The sequence below is a fragment of the Ochotona princeps genome, chromosome 13 (assembly GCF_030435755.1).
Source record: "Ochotona princeps isolate mOchPri1 chromosome 13, mOchPri1.hap1, whole genome shotgun sequence".
NCBI classification, from domain to species: domain Eukaryota; kingdom Metazoa; phylum Chordata; class Mammalia; order Lagomorpha; family Ochotonidae; genus Ochotona; species Ochotona princeps.
In genome coordinates this window covers 20,477,203-20,499,126 of record NC_080844.1, presented here as the reverse complement: position 1 = coordinate 20,499,126, position 21,924 = coordinate 20,477,203, and the positions used below count along the sequence as shown (strand labels likewise).

Genomic DNA, 21,924 nt, shown 5'->3' with positions numbered 1-21,924 from the left:
GTATGTATCATCTCATCCCATCTACCTTGGATAAAGATATAATAATCTCAGGAAATGCATTAGAATTGCCAGCATCTCAGATTTTTTAGAATTTTTACTTTCCATGATTTTGAAGTTATGTTTTCATACTTATTTGTATATTTTGCAAATCAGGCCTAACTATAATAGTTGGAGTATAAGATGCCCTCCAATAAATGTAGTATATTTAAAGACAGAAGTTACTGCATTTCAAAAAATTATAAAATTCAAGGCTGCTCAACCCACTGTTGTGCATTTTAAATTTAAGAACTGAAACAATTTAAATTGATCCATTCCAGTATAGGAAAAATGTTAAAATGTATGTTATGGTGTTTATCAGTGTCTGTTCAATTCCAGCTGCAAATTTGCCTGAACTATTATCTGACAAATTTTCATTCACAACAATGTCAGAAATGGACAACTTGTTATCAAAAACACACACTATTCATATTACGCAATTACAATGACATAAAACTTTAAGTGAAAAATTTGCAAATTAGCCACTGGGTATCAGAAAGGAAATAGATAAAATTGCTTTTTTCTGCTAACCTCAAAATATTTGAGTCCTCAAAAGAACCAAGTTGAGCTGGTTTTCTGGAAATTCACTCAGAAATACAGCGCTATCTCTTCCAATTGCTGCAACTCTCCTTTCCCATGGAATTTTGGAACCATTTTTGTTTGAATTCTTCTGTCAACTGATACCTAAGGAGGATGAAGATAAGCAAGAGAACAAGGTGTTGATGGGAAATATATACCAAACAACATCTCTATATACTTTTTACCCATTTATAGAATGTTTGAGTGCAAAAAAGCCTCCTTCTTCGCCAACAAAATATTTAAAGTAAGTTTCATATAGCTATCTGAGTCTGGGTGACACTGTGAAAAATTGTTTCAGAAAATATTAAATGGGGCAGAACTCAGCCTTCTGTGCAGCAGAGTGCTTGGGTTGGATTCCCAGCGCTGGTTCTGGCCCCCAGCTTCCTGCCAACTCAAGTCATTATGTTCCTGCCACAAGTGGTAAACCAAGACCGAATTCTCCAACCCTTGATATTAGCCCTGCTCAGCCCTGGCATTAGGAAATTTTGAGAGGATGGGAACTCTACCTGTGAAATCTGGTAACAAAAGGGAGTCACTTTAATTCAGGCCTGCATGAGTTTGCTAACCTGCTCTTCATGCTTCTGTACAAAATGCTTTTGCCAGCTTCCTGCTCTTTGGGCCAAAGCACAGGTTGTAACATAACCTGCCAATAGCCTTCAGTCTCACAAAATGATACTGTAAGATTCGCTTCACCCTTTGTTCTCAAGGCTGCCTCCCATGGCGGCCCAACTCACCTGGCTCCCACAACTGCCCAATTCACCCATTCTGTAAAAATCCATGTAAACGTCACCTCCAGGTGACTCTGAAGGACAAGAGAGCTGACCACAGCTGGCTGGTCTGTTAACCTGCCTCCTCAGAAACTTTGCTGCTTTCCAGGGTTATCTGGGCTGCACTTTTTGGGGAGAGGCTTGGGTTGTATGCAACATACCTATCTGTACCTCTGGCTTGGAAATAAACAAGTGATTTCTGAGAAAGAAGAGAGAATGTAAAATACACACACACACACACACACAATGGTCAGCTAGACGCTTTCAAAATAAGTGATTCTTATGGAACAAAAAGAATCTCAAAGGAAATTATTTTCAAACTTTTACAAGAGATTCAAACTGTGTCTTATAATGTTGTAGAAAACTAAGACATTCTCAAAGGATTCCATGAGTTTAGAAAATGTCAAAGTAATGAGAATTTAAATGAGGTGGCCCAGTTATTTGCAATTAAATCATACAGCAGTTATAATTTTAAGACTATAAGCTTCACAATGTTATCAAGTAGCTTTATGAATTATAGAAGATGAAAGAGGATAAAATAATACATAGAAGCTGAAACTGATTATTTCTTATCTTGCCCTCTGCTAGATAGAGACCGCACATGCTTGTTCCAGTGCTTAATGAGTAAGCTGAGCTGTCATAATCCCAGCTTCTAGCTTTTCACAAAGCTATTTATCTCGTTATAAATCTAAACTCCAGTTGTTCTACTGTGGGATTCAGAGTGAGAGAATCTTATGTGTATTCATCAAAATTTCCTGCGAGAGATTGTTCGTGGAAGTGTTGTTACAGGAAAGCTATATGAAAAGAATAGAGATGTTTTCATTTATATACACCCTATTAGCAGACATTTTGATGCTAACATGATGAAGAAGGTAATGATATTTTATAATATACTGTAAGGTTTACACATGTAATTGAGGTCAGAAGTTTTGCTTTCATCAAACGACACTGAGGTATACCCATGGGAAAAGAAATATGAACTTTACATTGAAGAGACTTAGTTTCATTCTTTCACTTTTCTCTATTTTGTGTATATTCCTTTACCTAAAATGTCATAGACACTTTTTGTGGCACACCCTGTGTGTCAGTCTCTACACAAGGCACTTTTGAGGCTGTATGTGAGGCACTTGTTTTTTGATGTAGCAGCAGAGCTTCTGAGAATAGTTACTAAACTTCTTGGAACTTTGTTCTCTCTCCTTTTTAATTAGGATGACATCAGCTTCATCACATGCTCACAGCATATCAGATGATAAAAGTGAAGGATATATAACTTGGTAGCAAGTAAACAAATTGGTAGTCAGTCTTCTTTATTTTAACTTTTAAAATGTATGCATTTGAAAATCAAACACATGGACAGAGCTGTCATCCACTGGTTCTCTCCCCAAATACCCTAGTTGGAACTGGGTCGAAGCAAGCCAGGAAAAGGTATCTCAACACAGGAGGAGGGGAGAGATGGAAAGAGAGATTGAGAAGGATCTTTACCTATGTGCCGGCTTCTGTTTCAAATGTCTACAGCATCTAGTGCTGTGCTAGGCCAAAGAAGGGAACCCAGAAGACAATCCAGGTTCTGCACATGAGTGACAGGGATGCAGCTATGCGGGCCCCTAATTACCACCTCCCAGAATTTGCATTATCTAAGCAGCTGAAATCCACAACCACATCAGGATTCAAGCTCCAGAACCTCAAAACAGATAGTGTCAAAAACATAAATACCATATGTTTTCTCTGATATGTGTCAGGTAAGATAGAGTACAAAGGGGCTGGTGCCATGCTCAACAGTCTGATCCTCCACCACAGGGCACGAGCATCTCATGTGGGTGCTAGTTCTAGTCCTGGCTGCTCCACTTCCAATGCAGCTCAGAGAAAGCCATGGAGGATGACTCAAGCCCTTGGGTTCCTGCATCAATATGGAGATCTGGAAGAGGTTCCTGCTCCTTGTATCAAATCAGCTCCACTCCAGCCCCTGTAATTATTTGAAGAATGAATGGGTGGATGATCTGGAGAAGACCTCCGTCTCTCCTCTCTCTCTGTAAAATCTGCCTGTCAAATAAAAAAAAAAAGAGAATACAAAAAAACATATAGGAAGGAAATGGTCACTTGGGGATATGATTGTCAGGTTTAAACCTTGTTTATACACCTATGGAACTAGAATATTCCTATTTATTACTTGCTCACAGTTATGATTTGTAATAAATTCAGCCTGTAAGTGGATTAAAATACACTATGGAATACCAGTCATAAAAAAGAATGGAATCCTATCTTTTGTAACAAAATGGATGCAACTGGAAACCATTAATGAAACAAGCCCATCTCAGAAATACAAACATCCTGGTTTCACTGAAACTAATACAAAGAGTCCAAAAAAAAAAGCAATCTATGTGATGTTGCCCTCTTGAGATTGCATTATTGTTTATACTCGATGTCTGTTCTCTGGAGGAACAGTGGATTTTTTTCCTCCCTACTGATTATGTCCAAAAGTGTTCAGCTACAATTATGACATGAACCAAAAGTATTCCAATGTTAGATTTTTTTTAAAAAGGAAGGAAGTGGATGGTGGGGCACTCAGGTGGGAGTGAAAATATCATGGAAAGTATCACTTTGCTCTTAATCTGTGTTGTGAAATACATTACATTTGTTCACATTATATAAATAATTTCTTAAATATGTCTCAGCAACAACTGATGACGACAGGGAAGGCAGAAAGGGTGGGTTTTAGGAGGATCGGGGAATAGGAAGGTGGGCTTGGCTTCTTGTACCTAAATCTATGGAATGCAGAATGTCCATTCTGTTTGTATTATAAAAATGTATTAAAATGTTTTTAAAGACTTCTTTTTATGTTATGATGCTCTTTTAGGAAGAACTTGTTATTTCTTCCTGATTGTTCTCTGTGGTATTTGATACCTATCTGTTTACTCAGTCCTGAAACACATGTTCACACAATGCTTTCTTGCTGGTGATAATTGAATCACACCATGGGAATACAGTATGGATGTTGTACTGTTCGTCATGAATTTCAGAGTGTCATGCCACTCCTTCATTCCTAGACTTTGTTTTTATTTGGACTTTATACAAATATCTGCCTCTTTTCATTTTAAAATTCATTATTTGGTATTTTTTTAAAGATTTGGCATGGGGCCCAGAGCTGTGGCCTAGCAGCTAAAGTCCTCACCTTGACCGCACCGGGATCCCATATGGGCGCCGGTTCTAATCCTGGTAGCTCCAATTCCCATCCAGCTCCCTGCTTGTGGCCTGGGAAAGCAGTCAAGGACAGCCCATAGTTTTGGGACCCTGCACCCGTGTGGGAGACCCGGAAGAGGTTCCTGGTTCCCGGCATCGGATTGGCGCAGCACCGGCCATTGCGGCTCACTTGGGGAGTGAATGATCGGACGGAAGACCTTCCTCTCTGTCTCTCCTCTTCTCTGTATATCTGACTTTGTAATAAAAATAAATAAATCTAAAAGAAAAGATTTGGCATATTTTATGTGTATTCACTCTACAAGGGCACAATAACAGAGAGAGGAAAGCGAGACATAAATGTACTCACAGAGAGACAACGAGAGAGAAAAAGAGAGGGAGAAAGTTTTGGGAGAGAGAGAACTCTGCCACTGGTTCACTTTCTAAATAGCTGTAGCAGATCGGGCCAGGTTGTTACCTAGAGCCATCTAAGTCTTTCACAAGGGGGCAGTGACCAAGTATTTGGATCATTTTTTCTGGGACTCTCCAGGCACGTTATTGAGAACGTGGCATGGAAGCAGAGCAGCAAGTACACAAACCAACTTAACTCCCCAATATCGGATGGTGGGATCCCAAGAGAACAGCCTGCTGCATCATGACACTTACACTTTTGTAATTTATTAAGTAATCATCTTTTTAAAAACTGACATGCACAATGGAGCCCAGCACAATAGCCTAGTGACTAAAATCATCTCCTCACACGCACCAGGATACCATATGGACAACGGAGCGTATCCTGACTACTCCATTTCCCATCCAGCTCCCTGCTAGTAGTCTGGGAAAGCTGTAGAAGACAGCCCAAAGCTTTGGGACCCTGCATGTGCATAGGAAAGCCAGAAGAAGCTCCTGGCTTCAGATCAGCTCAGTCCGGCCTTTGCAGCCACTTGGGGAACCAGTGAATGGAATATCTTTCTCTCTGTTTCTCTTTCTCTTTAAATCTGCCTTTCCAATAGAAATGAGTAAGTCTTTAAAAAATAATAACATACACAAACAAGTAGGAAAAACATTATCAAATACAAGATGGATTATCGGAGTGAAGGTGGCCATGTGAGCACAATACACAAGAACAGAAAGAACAGACCATAGCAATTTTCTTTCTTTTTTTTTTTTTTAAAGATTTTTATTATTATTGGAAAGCCGGATATACAGAGAGGAGAGACAGAGAGGAAGATCTTCCATCCGATGTTTCACTCCCCAAGTGAGCCGCAACGGGCCGGTGCGCGCCGATCCGATGCCAGGAACCAGGAACCTCTTCCAGGTCTCCCACGTGGGTGCAGGTTCCCAAAGCTTTGGGCCGTCCTCGACTGCTTTCCCAGGCCACAAGCAGGGAGCTGGATGGGAAGTGGAGCTGTCGGGATTAGAACCGGCGCCCATATGGGATCCTGGGGCTTTCAAGGCGAGGACTTTAGCCGCTAGGCCACGCCGCCGGGCCCGCAATTTTCTTACCATTCTGAATAAGGCCAAAGCTCAACACGATATTGATGTGAGATATTATTAGAATGCTAATCTTTTTACAGAACTCTGAAAATTTGTATCTATAATTCATTTTTGTAAAGACATACTTACTTTTATTAGAAAGACAGATTTACAGAGAGAAAGATTTTCCCTTCCATCTGTCGGTTCACTCCCCAAGTTCCCACAGCAGCCAGAGCTGAGCCACACGGGATCCTGACATTTGTAAGGGTTGGATTCGCCAGTTGAGCCATCATGCTAGGCCCAATATCTAGAACTTCTAAGGAAAGTAGGCTGATGAATAATTTAATATATATATCTGAAGGGTTTTATTATGATTATGTAGAAAACAAGGACAAGTTCTATTTGATGGAGAGTGTCTCTGGTGCTTCCTCGATAAACAGAGGAAATTGGGTAATGTTGGTATCATCTTACTGAAGCAGCAAGTCTTCCCAGTATCCAGATCAGGGAAGGAATAGTATTTAGGAAACAGACTTCCTTCTTTGCATGGTGAGCCTCAGTGCAGGAAGCCGCCTGTGGTTGTGACCTAGTTAGTAAAACAAAGTGAGCCTTCTAGCAGGCTCTGGTTGGCCATGTGGATTAGAACTAATAATTAAACTCTCTTAGTTTTTGAAACATTGACCGAAAAAAAAAAGCTTTTGAAATGTAAGAACTATCCCTTATTGGAATGTACAGTTGAGAAAAGTCTCAATAATTTCTTCTTTAAATCTTTCCAATATCAATTTAAATTCCCACCATCTCTAGTAGGTTAGGCGTAACACTCATGGAAGTTAACTGGATAAAAATGAATTTCCTACTTCCTTTTAACTTCTCCATTGATTATGTGATGCTCTTTTCAGATTGAACAAACTACGCAGGATCACAGGAGAATTGTGCCTGATAATTTGTATGTATGCATCAATTCATTTAATTCACACACACACACATACACACACCATTAAAGGTAGATGTCGCAGTTTCTGAGGAAATCGACGGCTTTACAGTACAGTTACTCACCAAAAGTTGCACAGCGTGGATGCGATCTTGGAACTAGACTTGTAGAATTCTAAACCCAGTTTTTCAGCCTGCTTCAACCTTAGTTTGCTCATCTGTAGAATGAAGATGTTGGTATATAAGATTTAGAATATTTTTTCCTTTACTTCTGTTATATAGAGAAGCTTAAATGAGATCACTATTAAATGAATATAGCTTTTTTTCATGTATATGTAAAAATTTCTTTTGTAGCAAGCATAAATAATGTACCTTTGTCCTAGAGTGAAACTTTGGGGTATGGACAGCAGTTAAAATTGATATCTCAACACATTCTGATAATCAAAGCTGCACAAACTTAGCCAGTGGACTAGAAAAGCTATAGTCTTCACTCAATTTTCCTCTTTATTCCTATATACCACACTTTCCTATTCTAGATAACCTAAATTCTGTATCCTCGGAAATAATTTTTATGATTCTGAATGTTGCTATTTGTGAATATAGCTATAAATAATTAACTGATGAGAAAAAGGGTTTCTTCATTCTTCTTGAAAATGAGTTTTCAGCTTATCTAGATCATCAGTGACTGACACAGTAGCCACTAATCACATGTGCTATTAAGAAATTAAAACGCAAGTCGAGTGTGAACAGATGTGTTGTGCCTAAACTGTAACACTGGTTTTCAAAGACTAATAAGAAAAGAAGAATGTAAAATGTTTGATTAATCATTTTAATGTTGATTGTTTGATGAGATGGTATTTTTTTTGACGTATTGGGTTAAGTAAATTGTAAGATTAATACAAAAAAGGAAGTTATCTGTATTTACACTCCCATTACTATTTTACCTTCTTCAAAAGCAATCATTATCCTGTTTTCTAGCAGTTTGAAGTCATCTTATTGCCTTTAAGTTTAAATAAATAGGATCAGAGTATTTATTGTTATTGTAGTCAAAGTAGTTAAATATTTTCTCAGTCGCCTGAGGTGATTTTTTATCTATGTTTACTTTTTACTACCACTTAGTCCTCGCACCTGCCACATAAAACTATTTCAATTGTCCCTTTGTATACAAATTTTCTTCTTTATTATAGAAGTAAGCATTACAATCTTGATATCATGGAATCATTTTTCACTTTTTTCTAATGAGAAAAAAATTGAAGATGAATTCAACGTTACCACTTTCCCCTTTACAGGAGCAAGCTGGTATGAAATATCTATTCTCTTTTAATATTTACTTCTTAATTTATATAAATATGTATTTGAATAAGACATGCAGATATATTTTTTATTAAAAATACATAGTGGATAATGCATTTATCTATCTGGGCAAAATCCAGAGGAAGCCATATTGACTTCAGTATTTTTTCTTTTTAAAGATTTATTTATTTTAATTGCAAAGTCATATATACAGAGAGGAGGAGAGACAGAGAAGAAGATCTCTGTCCATTGATTCACCTCCAAGTAATCAAAACAGCCGGTGCTGCACCAATCTGAAGCCAGGAGCCAGGATCCTCCCCCAGGTCTCCCACACGGGTGTAGGGTCCCAAGGCTCTGGGCTGTCAAAGACCACAAGCAGGGAGCTGGATGGGAAGCATGGCTGCCAGGATTAGAACCGGCACCCAAACGGGATCCTGGCGTGCTCAATGTGAGGGTTTTAGCTGCTAGGCCACGGTGCCGGGCCCAGACTTCAGTTCTTTAAAGTAATTTAATAATTTCATTTGTAGATGTGAAATTACAGATTTTTAACTAGTAGGATATGTCATTTTAAATTTCCCATAATGTCTCAGGATTTACACATTGCTGAAGAATAACTGAGGTTTCATTTAAAGTTTAAGTAATGAAATGTAAGTTGTTAGTTAGCATAGGCCATTTTTTACTCTTCACATTTAAAATAGATTAAAAATGGACTAATCCTGTGTCTGAAATTGGGATTTGAATTTTCCAGAGCCCTAATGTTTAACAATTATAACACATATTGGTCATTAATTTACATCCATGACTCCCATAAAACAATCTGTAAACAAATATTTTATGTTACTATGATGGCAATGGTAATTCAGAAGGGAGCCTACAGATTTTCTCAACTTTCTTTTAACTATTTTAATAGATTCAGATGCATTCATCAACACCTGGATGGACTGTCAATGGAGACTTAAGCTAGAATCAATTTTCTCATCAGCAAACAAGAAAACTTTTTGCACAAGGGAAATCTAAGGTGAAGCCTATGTTGATGATGGTTCGTAGAATACTCAATCAATTTACTTAGAGCTGGTAACATTATTAGACAACATCCAAACACAAGGGTGCTAAGAAAGAGTAGTTAAAGAAGAAAATATAACAGAAAAAAAAAACACTGTTCTTGAGTTAGACAAATGAGGTAAGTAGTTGTGTATAAGATACTGTTTTTATATTTGAGCTGAAGTAGCTCTTTTCTTGTCTCTTGGTATTCCTCAAAGACTTCTCCTTATCCCCATCCATAACAAAGACAAGAAAAGTTGAGCTATTGGTTTTTATTGTGCAATTTAAAGCTCCAATATCTCACAGAAATACTCAGAATGAGCTCTCTATTTTGTTTAACAACGTCAAGAATGAGAATACAGATTTAATTTAACAGTTACATAACTCATACTCCAGAGACAAAGTGAGCTTGTAGCAGATCCGAGGGAATCTCCTCAAAAATGCTCTTGGGCCCTTGATAGATGCTTGTCGTCTTCTTATAGTGGTGTTGTTGTAACATAACCTGTGAGGCTGGATGGTGTATATAGGACAGGAATTTGTTTTTTTGCCAATGTGGAGTGGGCATGTTCAAGATCAAAGTGTTGGCAGGACAGTTGCTTGCTGAGAGCTGCTCTCTGCTCCCAAGATGCAGTCAGGTATCTGTAACTTCCCCAAAACACTCAGTGCCCTCAAAATGGCAAGAATACTCCCTATAACCTGAAGCCTTTTTATTTTTAAATTAAATTTTATTTTTCATTATTGTTTTCCATGATATAGATTTGTATTTATAGGGATTCACCCCTGCACTTTCGTTGCTTCCTCCTCAACTACCCCCACTCTTTCCTCCCATATTATTACAATAGTATGACTCTTCAGTAACAGTCTGTCATTCTGCTATATAAATGTGTCATGACATTGTAAGTGTAAACAATGGTGGAAAATCTAGTTCCATATTGTTTAGGTATATCTAATAATTTCATTGGGAGTCCTTTTATTAGGAAGTAAAGGTGCATATTGCAAAATAACTTTACTTCCACAGATACTAGTCTGCATTGCACAGTTAATCTATGTGAATATATGCAAATACATGCCTACCTATATATTTACTGGTCTTGCATTTTGTATGAACATGATATTTGTCCTGTTGGGATTGGCTTATTTCACTGAGCATAATGATCTCCAGTTGTGATGATTTTGTTGCAAATGGTAGAACTATATTCTTTTTAATGGCTGAGTAGTATTCCATGGAGTAGATATACCACAGTTTCTTTACCCATTTCTCTTTTGATGGGCATCTGGGTTGTTTCAATATCCTTGGTATTGTGAATTGTGCTGGTATAAATAGAGGATTAAAGGTCACTTTCTCATATGCAGATTTCACTTCCTTTGGATATATTCCCTAGGAGTGGGATAGCTGATTCATACAGATCAGTTTTCACTTTGACTTTTCTTGGCTCTCTACATGTTGACTTTCACAGATGCTGCATAAGCCTACACCCTCATGAACAGTGGAGTAGGGCACCTTTCTCCCTATATCCTGAAGCCTTTTTATAAGAGTACTTGATTCTATGCCATTGGGAATAGCTGTGGTGAATAATCACACAACAGGTCCTTCATGTTTAACATAGGAGATACTTACTTTCTGCATTTATAAACCTTTTGACTAATTTATATAATTTATTTGAAGAGCAGAAAGAGACACAGAGAAGATCTATTGCATTCCCTAAGTGCCTGCACATACCAGGACTGGGCCAAGTTTAAGATAGCAGCTTGGACCTCAAGCCATGCATTTCATGTAAATGACAAAGACTCAACATTTTGAGTCATAATCTTAGCCTCACGGGATATGCATTAGCAGGAAGCAGGAATTAAGAGTCTAACCGGGATTTGAACACCTCATTCAACATGGGAAGCAGGCATACTGACATCTTAATTGCTGCTCAAAATATCTGTATTCCTATTTGACTTACAGTGATTTTATCAGAAGACAGCCTCATTGAAATGGAAGAGTGTCTATACTGTTGCACAGGGATCACTTTTCAGCATGCACTTTTGATAAGACACTGTCCTCCAAACCACAGCACTTGCCACTTTGTCCTGTTTTATCAAAGCATTTGCTGCTGTTAATACTTTTGAAGAACATGTTACATGGAATATGTGACTCCTTATAGTTATCTGTGCCTGTGTAAGTTTGTGTGTGTGTTGAATCACAAAAGTTTCTTTCTTTCCAAAACCAGTTTTAGTGGTCATCCATGTCATTCAATCCAAAATAACGCATTCAGTTTCACACAATCACATAAAATTTCTATCATTATTATAGTTGAAGGCTGACTACAGCAGGTGACATACACTATGCGACTGAGCAAAGCCATACTAAATTTTTGCCTAGAAGAGTTAAAAGGATGGGAGAATATTTAGCATCTGGATGACTTCAAAATCTACAGAAGATGCCTTTGGGGAAAAGGACTGTGATAGAGACTGATGCAGTGCCAGGTCTATCCAGGTTAAAACAAAACTATTAAATAAAACCAGAAGCAGCACAGGCATGGATCACAAAACTGGAGACAGAAATAGCATCCAAATTCAGCAGAAGAAAGACATTCTTTTCTTTGTGCATAAGACTACTGGTTTGCTGATACCCCAAAAAACAGGAGATCCTTCTGAGAATCATAGCTTGTACAAGAGCTTCATGAAACATAAGGTTAGCTTTAAACAGAGTCAGTGTGGAAGGTATTTCGACAGCTGATAAGAAGTCTCTTTCCCTGACAATGGCCATAGCCCAATGTGGCCCCCTTCCTCGTCTCTGGCTGTCCAGAAGCACGCAGTGATAGTGTGCCTGTGCCAGTCCTCTACGATATCTCCTTTTCTGAAAAAAATATTTTGGATTTTAATTGGTTTAATAACAGAGGCACAGAGCTTCATGGAATGCTGTAAGATCAGAAACAGACTTGGAACTCGCAGAATTGCTACAATGGACAAGTGCTTCAAAAAGTCTTATTTTAAAATCTTCGTGTCCTCAGACATCCTCTCTCATTTCTTATTCCAGTCCTCTCTATGATCATCCTTGTTTTATCTACTAATACCACATTGATAGTAAAACAGGAAATGAGAGACCAAAAGCAAGAAGCAAACTGCTTTTCAAAAGAAAATATTTGTATTCTTCTGCGTGTTTTCAAGTTCTTTTAAAAGCGCCTTAATTTGCTTTCCAGCATCCTTCTCTAAAAAGGTCACTAAATCTCTAAGGGGATACATGTTTTGTTTTGTTTTACCTTGCATTTAAACAGTCACAGGATGAATTGTGAAGTCCGAGAAATGGCTCTGGCAATTAAAAAGGGAAATTTGAGGCTACTTCCCAAAGGTCGTTGTCATGGCCTCCACCATTACCCTTGTAATTCCCTCAGGTATCTTGGCATCCAGCCTGCTGACCTTTCTCTATCTGGGCACCAGGCTGCCACCCAAGGCTTTTGAGAACAATATAAGCCTCATCTATTGGATTTGTTCTTTTGTGAATGTCATCTAGATACAGTCATGTACTATGTGACTTTTGTAAATTAGCTGATCATATAAATTAATCATACTGCATTCCTGGAGAAATATCCGAGTTACCGTAAGAGCCCTAAGCATTCTTTTATGTAAAACATGTCTTTAATTTTGCCATTTGAGATTATGTTCATGGAATCTAGTTTCAATCCAATTCACAATTATTATGATGAACATTTTATGGCACTAAGAATAAACAAATCATGCTAAAATAAGGGGTGCAAAATTTTTGGGTGAGCCTGTTATGATAGGCTAAATTCTTGTGATTTCATACTTTCTAAGATTAAATAAGGCATACATTTCTTGTTCAAACACTATTACAGTAGAAATTTCAGATTTTATGGCTAATTTATCCTAATGAATCAAAGATGTTGGGAATGTGAGAGAAAGTATGTTCAAAAACAGATCTCCCTGGATTCTGCTACAAGCTAAATAGTATTCATTGTCTGTCAATAATCCAATCATTTAAACTATCATCTAGAGTCTCCCAGGATGAGATTAAGCAGGTCATTGTCTTCCCTACATTTTCAGCAACTTGTTTATGAAATGGTTATATGTGGTTTCTTTTAGGAATTGTTCTGCATGGGTTTTACTGTGGTGCTTGAATTTGTTAAGTTGATACTTTTAACCAGATTTGGAAAACTTACAAGTCCTGCTGAAAAGATTTTTTTTGGCTATTCTTTCTTTCCTCATCCACTGATACAAGACATTTGTATGCATTAGACCATAGGTACTGCCATTGTCTTAAATAGTATTTATGTGTGTTTCAAGTTTATTATTTTCTGTATAGCTTCTAGATGTTGGCTAATCACTTTTCCTGTGCAGTATAATTTGCTGTTTAGATAAACAGACAAAATTTGACATCAGATATATTTACCAGCTATAGTTTTTCAATTTTTTTACCATCTTAAATTAACTCCTAATCTTACGTATTCATTCATTTTATTTATCTTTCTTTACAGATTCTTGAACATATTTTCATTGATAATTAAGCTTCATACTAATCCCAAGTAATTTCTTTTTCTTTTCTCTTGACACTGGCTCATTTTTTGTTTGCTTAAGTGTGTAGCTATTTCTTTGAACTATCATATCTACAGCCAAAGCACTTGGTTTATCTTTTACTCCTTTCCCAGGCACCTTAGCAAGGAACAGGCTCTGGGCTAGATGGGCATAAACTCGAACCAATGCCCACATGGAACGCAAGTGTTACAGACGACAGGCAAACCTATTGTAGCATAATGCCAGCTCTGAATGTAGTCCTTGATTTAAATTACAGTCCTTATTCCCCAAGTATCATACTGCAGTTTCAAACACAATTCAAGGTATCTACCAAACCTCTGTTAAAGGCCAACACTTAAAACTGTTTTCCTAGCTTGCACGTTTCCTTGAAATCATGATCAGCTTGCTCTCTTCCCAGATTTTATTAATTATTGGTTCCAAAATTCGAGTTTTCTTCACTGAAGAGGATTCCTTTTGGATGTTTTGCCAAATGATTGAAAGAATGATATGTTAATGTAGCTTCAAACCCATTCTTTTCCTATGTTGATGGGCTAGTTGCATTTATTTTTTTCTCTAAACCATCTATGTTGTCTTTGACCATTTGGGGGGTTCTTTTTTTTCCTCTCTAGTTTCAGCAATTAATGTTGGGTAGTAGAAATCATAAAAGTTTCCTCACTTTTCCAGTTGTCCTTTAATTTGTTTATAGCTTTTACTTGTTTGGATATGAAAATATTTTTAAATTTTAGCTAATTCTATATGAAAATCATAACATTTATTGTTTCTGGAGTTTGAGCTAAAATTAGAAGAACGTTTTTTCTATTTCTTATTATAAGTGACAATCTGTATATAAATACTTGTGCATAATTATTTTTATATATTTAAATTTCTGAAACTGCTAGTCAAGATCAGGATATACTAATTTTAATAAGTACACTTTAAGGGTTATTTTTATTTAGAAGTATGCTCTATGAATTCTGTTCTTTATCTCACGAAGGTTTCATTTAGATATTTTCATTGTAGATTATGTCCTCATTCCCTTATTTTGAATTCTAAGTTTCTGGATACAGATGGAAACCCAGTTCAAAGGAAGGGATGTTACCCAGCTGCAGGACACCTTGTTGAACAAATGAGTCTGCTAGGAGAATCTTTTGATTTCCACATGTAAAGCAACTGTGTTTTAAGCAAGCCTTTTAAAATGAACACACACCTGCTACAGAGCCAATTAATGACCCATAAATGTTAATTACGTTTGCCATGTTAATTTCCAACCAGAACTGAATTGCAGGCAAGGTTTAAAAATGATGAATATTGTCATTTCAAGACTCACTTGTGCAACAATGAGATAACCACAACAATCTAAGGGACACAACTTTCTTCAGGGCTGGGAGTCAGTCCTAAGAAGGGAACTGAACACTTACAGAAACTGTTTGCACACAATTTGGCTTCAGCCTCTGAATTTATTCTATCTGTAAAATGAGTTATTTGATTCACTTGATAAACAATTCAGGAATATTGTGAATTTAAATAATTTATTTGTAACTTACACAATTAGATATATTTCTACATACACGTATGCACCAGTTTGAAACTTCTACAAAGATCAACAGATTGCAAACATAGCTATCACCCTTCCAACTCTCCCTGTATCTTTCCCACCTTCCTGCCTCCCACTCTGTGCTCATGCTACCATAGATCACTTTGTGTTTTCCAGAGTCTGTGTATGTTTTATATACTTGCCTTTACTTGGCATAACTGCTTTGAGATCCACACATGTGTATTTGTGTATCAATGTTTTGTTATTTATAAATCATTGGGTAGTGTTCTATGGTGTGGCTCTACCAAAATTTATCTAGTTAGATCACCTTTGGACTGTTTTTTTAGGTTTTGCTCCAACAGAGACGACTGCTGTGAACACTGTAAAGCTTTTGAGTAATAACTCTGTTCTAGTCTGTTTTCCAGAAGCTTACAGAAAATCTAGAGGGCCCATATTCACAACGAAGCCTGGTATGAAGTTAGTCCTTTGAATGTGTACGCTGCCCTATCTCATTGTGCTTTTTTCTTTTTTCCTTGAAAGTCAGAGACTAAAGGTGGAGGTGGGTGAGTGGGTTGGGAGAAACAGAGGTTACATCCTCTATTTTGGGGACGATTGTCCCCAGTTGGAACAATAGTGAGGCCTGCATCAGATCTAAAACCCCATTCTGGTCTCTGATTTGGTTGCTCTTCAGCTGCATTCAGGGGTACATCATCGGGGAGTAGCTGTGACAGGCACTGGCCCGCCCATGTGGGATTCTTTTATTACAAGCAGAGTATTAGACAACTGTGCTCCAACAAGAGCTTCCTCCTTGTGAGTTTAATTTACATTTCCCTAATGACTAATACAGAGCTCGTGGAATGTGCTTTTTCTGTCATCAGCGTGTCTTTGTGGAAGTGTGCTGCATGTGTGAGGGTTTTTGTTGTTTTTTCTTTTTGCAGGGGCGGGGTTTAGATTCCTATTGCTAGTATATAGTAAATAATTTTCAACATTATTTTAAAATCATAAGTAATTTATGTACATTGATTTTTAATTTTCTAACCATTGAAAACACTACATTAGATACAGTTGGTTTTATTTATTTTTTTGGTAGGTTTCATCAGTTTTTAAAGAAAAAAAATCTCACTTTTTCCCTTATGTATAACATCTATTTCTTTGTCTTGACATATATATTGTAGTAACTGAAACTGTAGGGAAAGGCTGAATTAATTTGTCATGAGAAGTTATCACTGCATTGTTCCCAATTTAAAGGGCAAGCATTCAGCATATCCCTGTTAAGTACAACATTGTCTTTGAAAAAATGGATTAGCTTTTGGTAGGTTGACAAAGTTCCTTCATGCACTTAATTTGCTGGCATGCTTTTATTAAGAATGGATGTAGATGTTTACTGTGTATTGAGATATTCTATTCTTTCTCATTTATTTATCTTTGGATTTCAGTTTTGGAAGTTTGTATAAATATATATTCAAATTACTACTTTTCATAATATTGAAAAAGGATTTATTTGTATGTGTGAGAGAGATAAAGAGAGAGAGCACACTCATTCTCTCTTCTGTCAAATGGTTCATTCCCAAGTGCAAGTAAAAGCTTAGGCTAGGCCCCGTCAAAGCCAGGAACTAGGAAATCAGTTCAGGTTTCCCATGTGGGTGATAGCAACCCAATTAATGCAACCATCACTGATGTCTTCCAGCTTCTGCATCGCAGGAAGCTTATTACTTATCTTTCCAGCCATAACCAGGCTGCTGAGGAGACTGTCATATCTATTTTTTTTCAAGTATTTATTATTTCTAGCATTTCTTTTCAATTCATTCTTAGCATTTCTACTTTTCTATTTATGCTGGTCTCTTGGGTTTTTTTTTCCTGTTTATGCTTTCTATATTAAACCTTATAATTGTTTTAAATTTATCATATTCCAGTTTCCTTCTCTGAAAATGTTGACAGTTGCTATGATTCCGCTAGTCTTGCAACATGACTGGTAAGGTAGGCATAATGTTTTCAGTAACAGAAAGTAGAGCAAATAGAATTTTGGGATGAGGATTTTGTGTTAACTTGAGAGGGGGCTGAGATGTGTTTAATATTTGGTATGGATATGTTTATCAGAGTATTTAAGTTCCTTTACAGTTCTTGCTTTGTTTCTGTTTTTCCCTGTTATCTAAGAATGCCTACTTAAATAAGGTCAGAACCCTGCGTCTCTTTCATTTGCAACCACTATTATGCTAGAATTCTGTTATTGATTACTTGTGGGGATGGGATTTTTTTTTGAAAATTTGTTTATTTTTTATTAGAAAGGCAGATTTACAGAGAAGGACAGACAGAGTAAAAGATCTTCTATAAAACTTCTGTCCACTGGTCCACTCCCCAAGTGGACACAGTGGCTGGAGCTGAATGATCTGAACCCCTCTTCTGGGTCTCCCGTGAGGGTGCAGCATTAAAGATCTGGCCCATACTATACTACTTTCCCAGACTACAAGCAGGGAACTGGATGAAAAGTGGAGCAGCCGGGACATGAACCAGTACCCATATGGGAGCCTGGCATGAATGAGGCAAGGATTTAGCCACTTGGCCCTTTTTAAAAATGATGATGATGGTGATACTATTTCATAGGCTCTGTGATTTCCCTTCTTCCCAAAATCCCTTCCCACTCACTTATTTCTCCTTTAGATTTACAATAGTACAGTCCTTCATGAGCAGTCATAAGTCTGTCATTCTGCTATTTAAGTGTATCCTGACACTCAAGGCCCTTTTTTAATCTTACAATTAATTATCCACTTTCAGTGGATTTTTGCCACTCTGCTGTGACTCTCAAGTGAAGTTCTTAATTGAATTCCCCACATTAGATGACACTGAAAGATAGATCTGGATTTAGATAGTTAGACTTTCCAAAGGGTAAAGTTTAGTGAAATTCCATTGAACTGATGTTGTTAGAACTTCTTGCAATTAATCCAAGTTGCTACATGCAGCAAGTCACACAGGAGGTTTTTATTCCAGCCAGAGAGATGGCTGTGAGGAAGAGAGAGAAAGCAGAGCAGAGGAAGATGGCCATGGGAAGGGAGAGAGGCCAGAGAGCAGAGAGAGAAAAGTCTCCTGCCATAGTGACAGGTGGGGGCTCCAAGAGAGGGAGAGAAGGTGGGCAGACACATAAGAGCATGCTTTTATGGCCAGGGGGTGACGCTGGGCAGTGAGGAATTGGTGGATAGGGACATGGATGGGTCACAAGGGATCAGTAGATACTGGTATGCGGATACTAGGGGCGGGGAGGCCACAAGGGATGGGTGGATAGGGTCTTCAGGCATGATGCCATGAGGTTAGAGCAGATTGGCAAGAATAGGGTGGCAAGGTTACTACAGATTGGCAGAAAGCAAAATTAGAATCAAAAGGAGCAAACCTTAAGAAAACAGAGAGCTAGTGGAAGCAAATATTTTAAGTTGCACTGAGGCTAAAATGGCCGGGGGCGCTAAATGGCTACCTTTGGGGCTAATATTCGAGTCACTTCTCACACATCTTTATTCTTTTTTTTTTTTGTATTTTTTCTTTTAATAATGAGACAGAAGTTTGAGATCTAACATTTTTGTGGTATTGTGTCTTTTCTTTTCTACTGGCTATTATAAATATTTAGGATTTTTAACTAATTGAAATCTTTTATTATGTGTTTTCCTTTTCTCTAGTAATATTGCTTCTCTCAAACTACACTGCCTCATATGATCGCTGCCATTCCAGATGTGCTTTTATTCATGTGTTGCAATGGTAATGATAGAATGAGTAACATAGCACCTGGGAGTTAACCATGAACCTAGAAGTAACTGCGAACCTTGTTAAGCCATTCCCATTGAAAGATGGAGATAGAATTAAATCACAGGGCAAAAATGTAAGAACAGAATATAAAAAATGTGGATACAAGGAATACATTTAAGCATTTTGACTGTTACGTTAAAAAAATGTTGGCTCAGGGGAATGTGAAGTCATGGAAAATAAAACGGGTATTGGCATTCAATGCAATGGTTGTTGCATAGTGCAGGGACAGCTCACATAGGAACACCTGGATTTGAATCCTGACTCTTCTCCCTAGCTTCTTTCCAATGAATGCTCTAGAAAGCAAAGGGTGATGGCTCAAGTTCCTGGGTCCCTGAGCTCAAGTGCCTGGGACACTTGGACTGAGTTCTCAGCTCTTGGCCTTGGCCTGGTCCAAGGTCCTGAGTACTGCACAGATTTGAAGAGGAAACCAGCAAAGGGATTCTCTGTTTCTCTTTCAGATAAATTAAAAATAAGTACATAAAAATGTAAAAACAAATAAACACAAGGTATTTTTATGACTTGGAGGAAAACAAAAGGAATATATCATTCGGGGAATGAAGACAAATTTTTTGGGGGGGTAGCTACTATCATCATTGAGAATATATGGATTTGCGTACATATTTTAAAACACAGACACTTCATAACTATAGTAAAAATAAGGATAAGAGTTATTTTCCTAATATATCAGTGTTATTGAAGTGATATCACATCCTTATATCACAAGAAGGCCATTTATATCATTTTAAAAGTGGTAATTATGCTTGCTTTACTGGACTTCTAATGTTGGGGAACAAAGAGTAGAGAAGTTTACTATCTTAAGAATGATTTTATTTTGGCCCAGGGTGATAGCCTAGTGGCTAAATCCTTACCTTGCTTGCACCAGCATTCCATTTGGCAGTGGTTGATGTCCTGGCTACTCCACGTCCCTTCCAATTCCCTGCCTGTGGCCTAGGAAAGCAGTAGAAGATGGCCCAAAGCCTTGAGAGCAGGAAGAAGCTCCTGGTTCCTGAATTCAGATCTCCTTAGCTCCAGCCACAGCAGCCACTTGGGGAGTCAACCAGTGGACGGAAAATCTTCTTCTGTCTTTCTTTCCCTCTGTAATCTGCCTTTCCAAAAAAAAAAAAAAAAAAAAGGAAAGAAAAGAAACAGATCACTTAAAAAGTAGTGATTTCATTCCTTACATAACTAACTGGCAGATTTGTTCTAAAATATCCAAGAGAGTTTATCTCAGCTCAATGAAACAGTAAATTATTGTTTCATATTAAAGGCCTATATATTGTATAAATTATCTATATAGTTATAATTCTTGAATTGCTGTTATATACACATATCCTCCTTTCAACTCAATGCTTGAATCTAGTTAATAGAAAACTGAGAATGCAGTAGTAATTGAAGAGTTTGTAATCATGGGCTCAGCAAGGTGGCCTAGCGGCTAAAGTCCTCGCCTTGAATGCGCCAGGAACCCATATGGGCACCATTTCTAATCTTGGCAGCCCTGCTTCCCATCCAGCTCTCTGCTTGTGGCCTGGAAAAGCAGTCAAGGACGGCCCGAGGCATTGAGACACTGCACCTGCATGGGAGACCTGGAAGAGGTTCCTGGTTCCGGGCTTTGGATTGGCTCAGCTCCAGCCATTGAGGCACTTGGTGAGTGGATCATCTGATGGAAGAGCTTCCTCTCTGTCTCTGCTCTTCTCTGTATATCTGACTTTGCAATAAAAATAAATAAATCTTTAAAAAAAAGTTTATACTCCTAAATACTACTTCTGATAAAAAGTAAATTGATATTTTTAAAGAGGGATTGTCATTCCATTTCTGGTGTATATTTCCTCCTTTCTCGCTCTCTCTCTTTTTGGCATCCGATTTGATTGTATCTTCCAAGGAGGAAAATGAAGAAATGAACAAATTGTTAAGAATGTCTATGTTCTGTCTATTTGCCATTCAAGTAGTCTCCCTATTAATAACTTGTTTTTTTAATTATAGCCTAGGACAAAATTGTATCTTGGTAATTCTAGAATAGGTTAAATATTTCTCAGTCATTACTCAAAATAGTCAAGTAGAAACTGATTGTTATAATCAGGCATATAAGGTCTGATAATAAAATTGTTAAAATAAGTGCCATCTGTGACAAATTTCCTATTAAACAACTTATTCCAAAGCAAATTTACTCCATATATCATTGTACATCTTAAAGTCCATATTTTCTACTTAATATATTATAATTGAAGAATACTTTTCTATTTTATGTAATACATGTAATAAGGAATAAAAGTCCATGTTTGGGCCTGCAATGTAATCTACTATATTCTGCATGGCTACTTACTCTTCCTGGTGGCCGATAACTATCATCAGATTCTACTAGACTTTCCCTCTTCCATGGCATGGAGTTCATACACCTACAATTTGGACACTTGGTAATAGACTCAGATAAAAGCATTTATCTTAATGATTCAACTGTCAACAGAATTTCTGATTAGTTAAAAATTTCAAATCTTGCTGGAATACAAAAATATTTTTGGTATCCTCATGAACTCACACTTGAGAGAAAATTTAAATTTTAAAATATTTTACTTTAGAGTCAGTGAAATCTAGCAGAATGTGTATATACAGCCACACAGGTATGTATGTATGTGAGTGAGGATGCTTATCTAGGTCTAAAATCCAAACATCAATTCCTCACATGATTTATTGCAGCACACTTAGACTTAAACCTTCCATTAAGGTGTTTTATCTACATAGAAGTAATGTCCCTAAATCATTTATTTTCATTAAAATACTTCCCTGTGGCTTCTT

At 37.4% G+C, this 21,924-nt stretch overlaps 1 long non-coding RNA gene across 1 annotated transcript; it reads right to left on the bottom strand.

Annotated features, from left to right (window-relative positions):
* Positions 1–610: 610 nt before the first annotated feature.
* Positions 611–20,178, bottom strand: LOC131481621 (uncharacterized). The gene is made up of 3 exons (XR_009246451.1): positions 20,004–20,178; positions 7,086–7,177; positions 611–720 (listed from the first exon to the last, which is right to left on the bottom strand). It is a non-coding gene; the product is annotated as an uncharacterized LOC131481621 (long non-coding RNA).
* Positions 20,179–21,924: the final 1,746 nt, after the last annotated feature.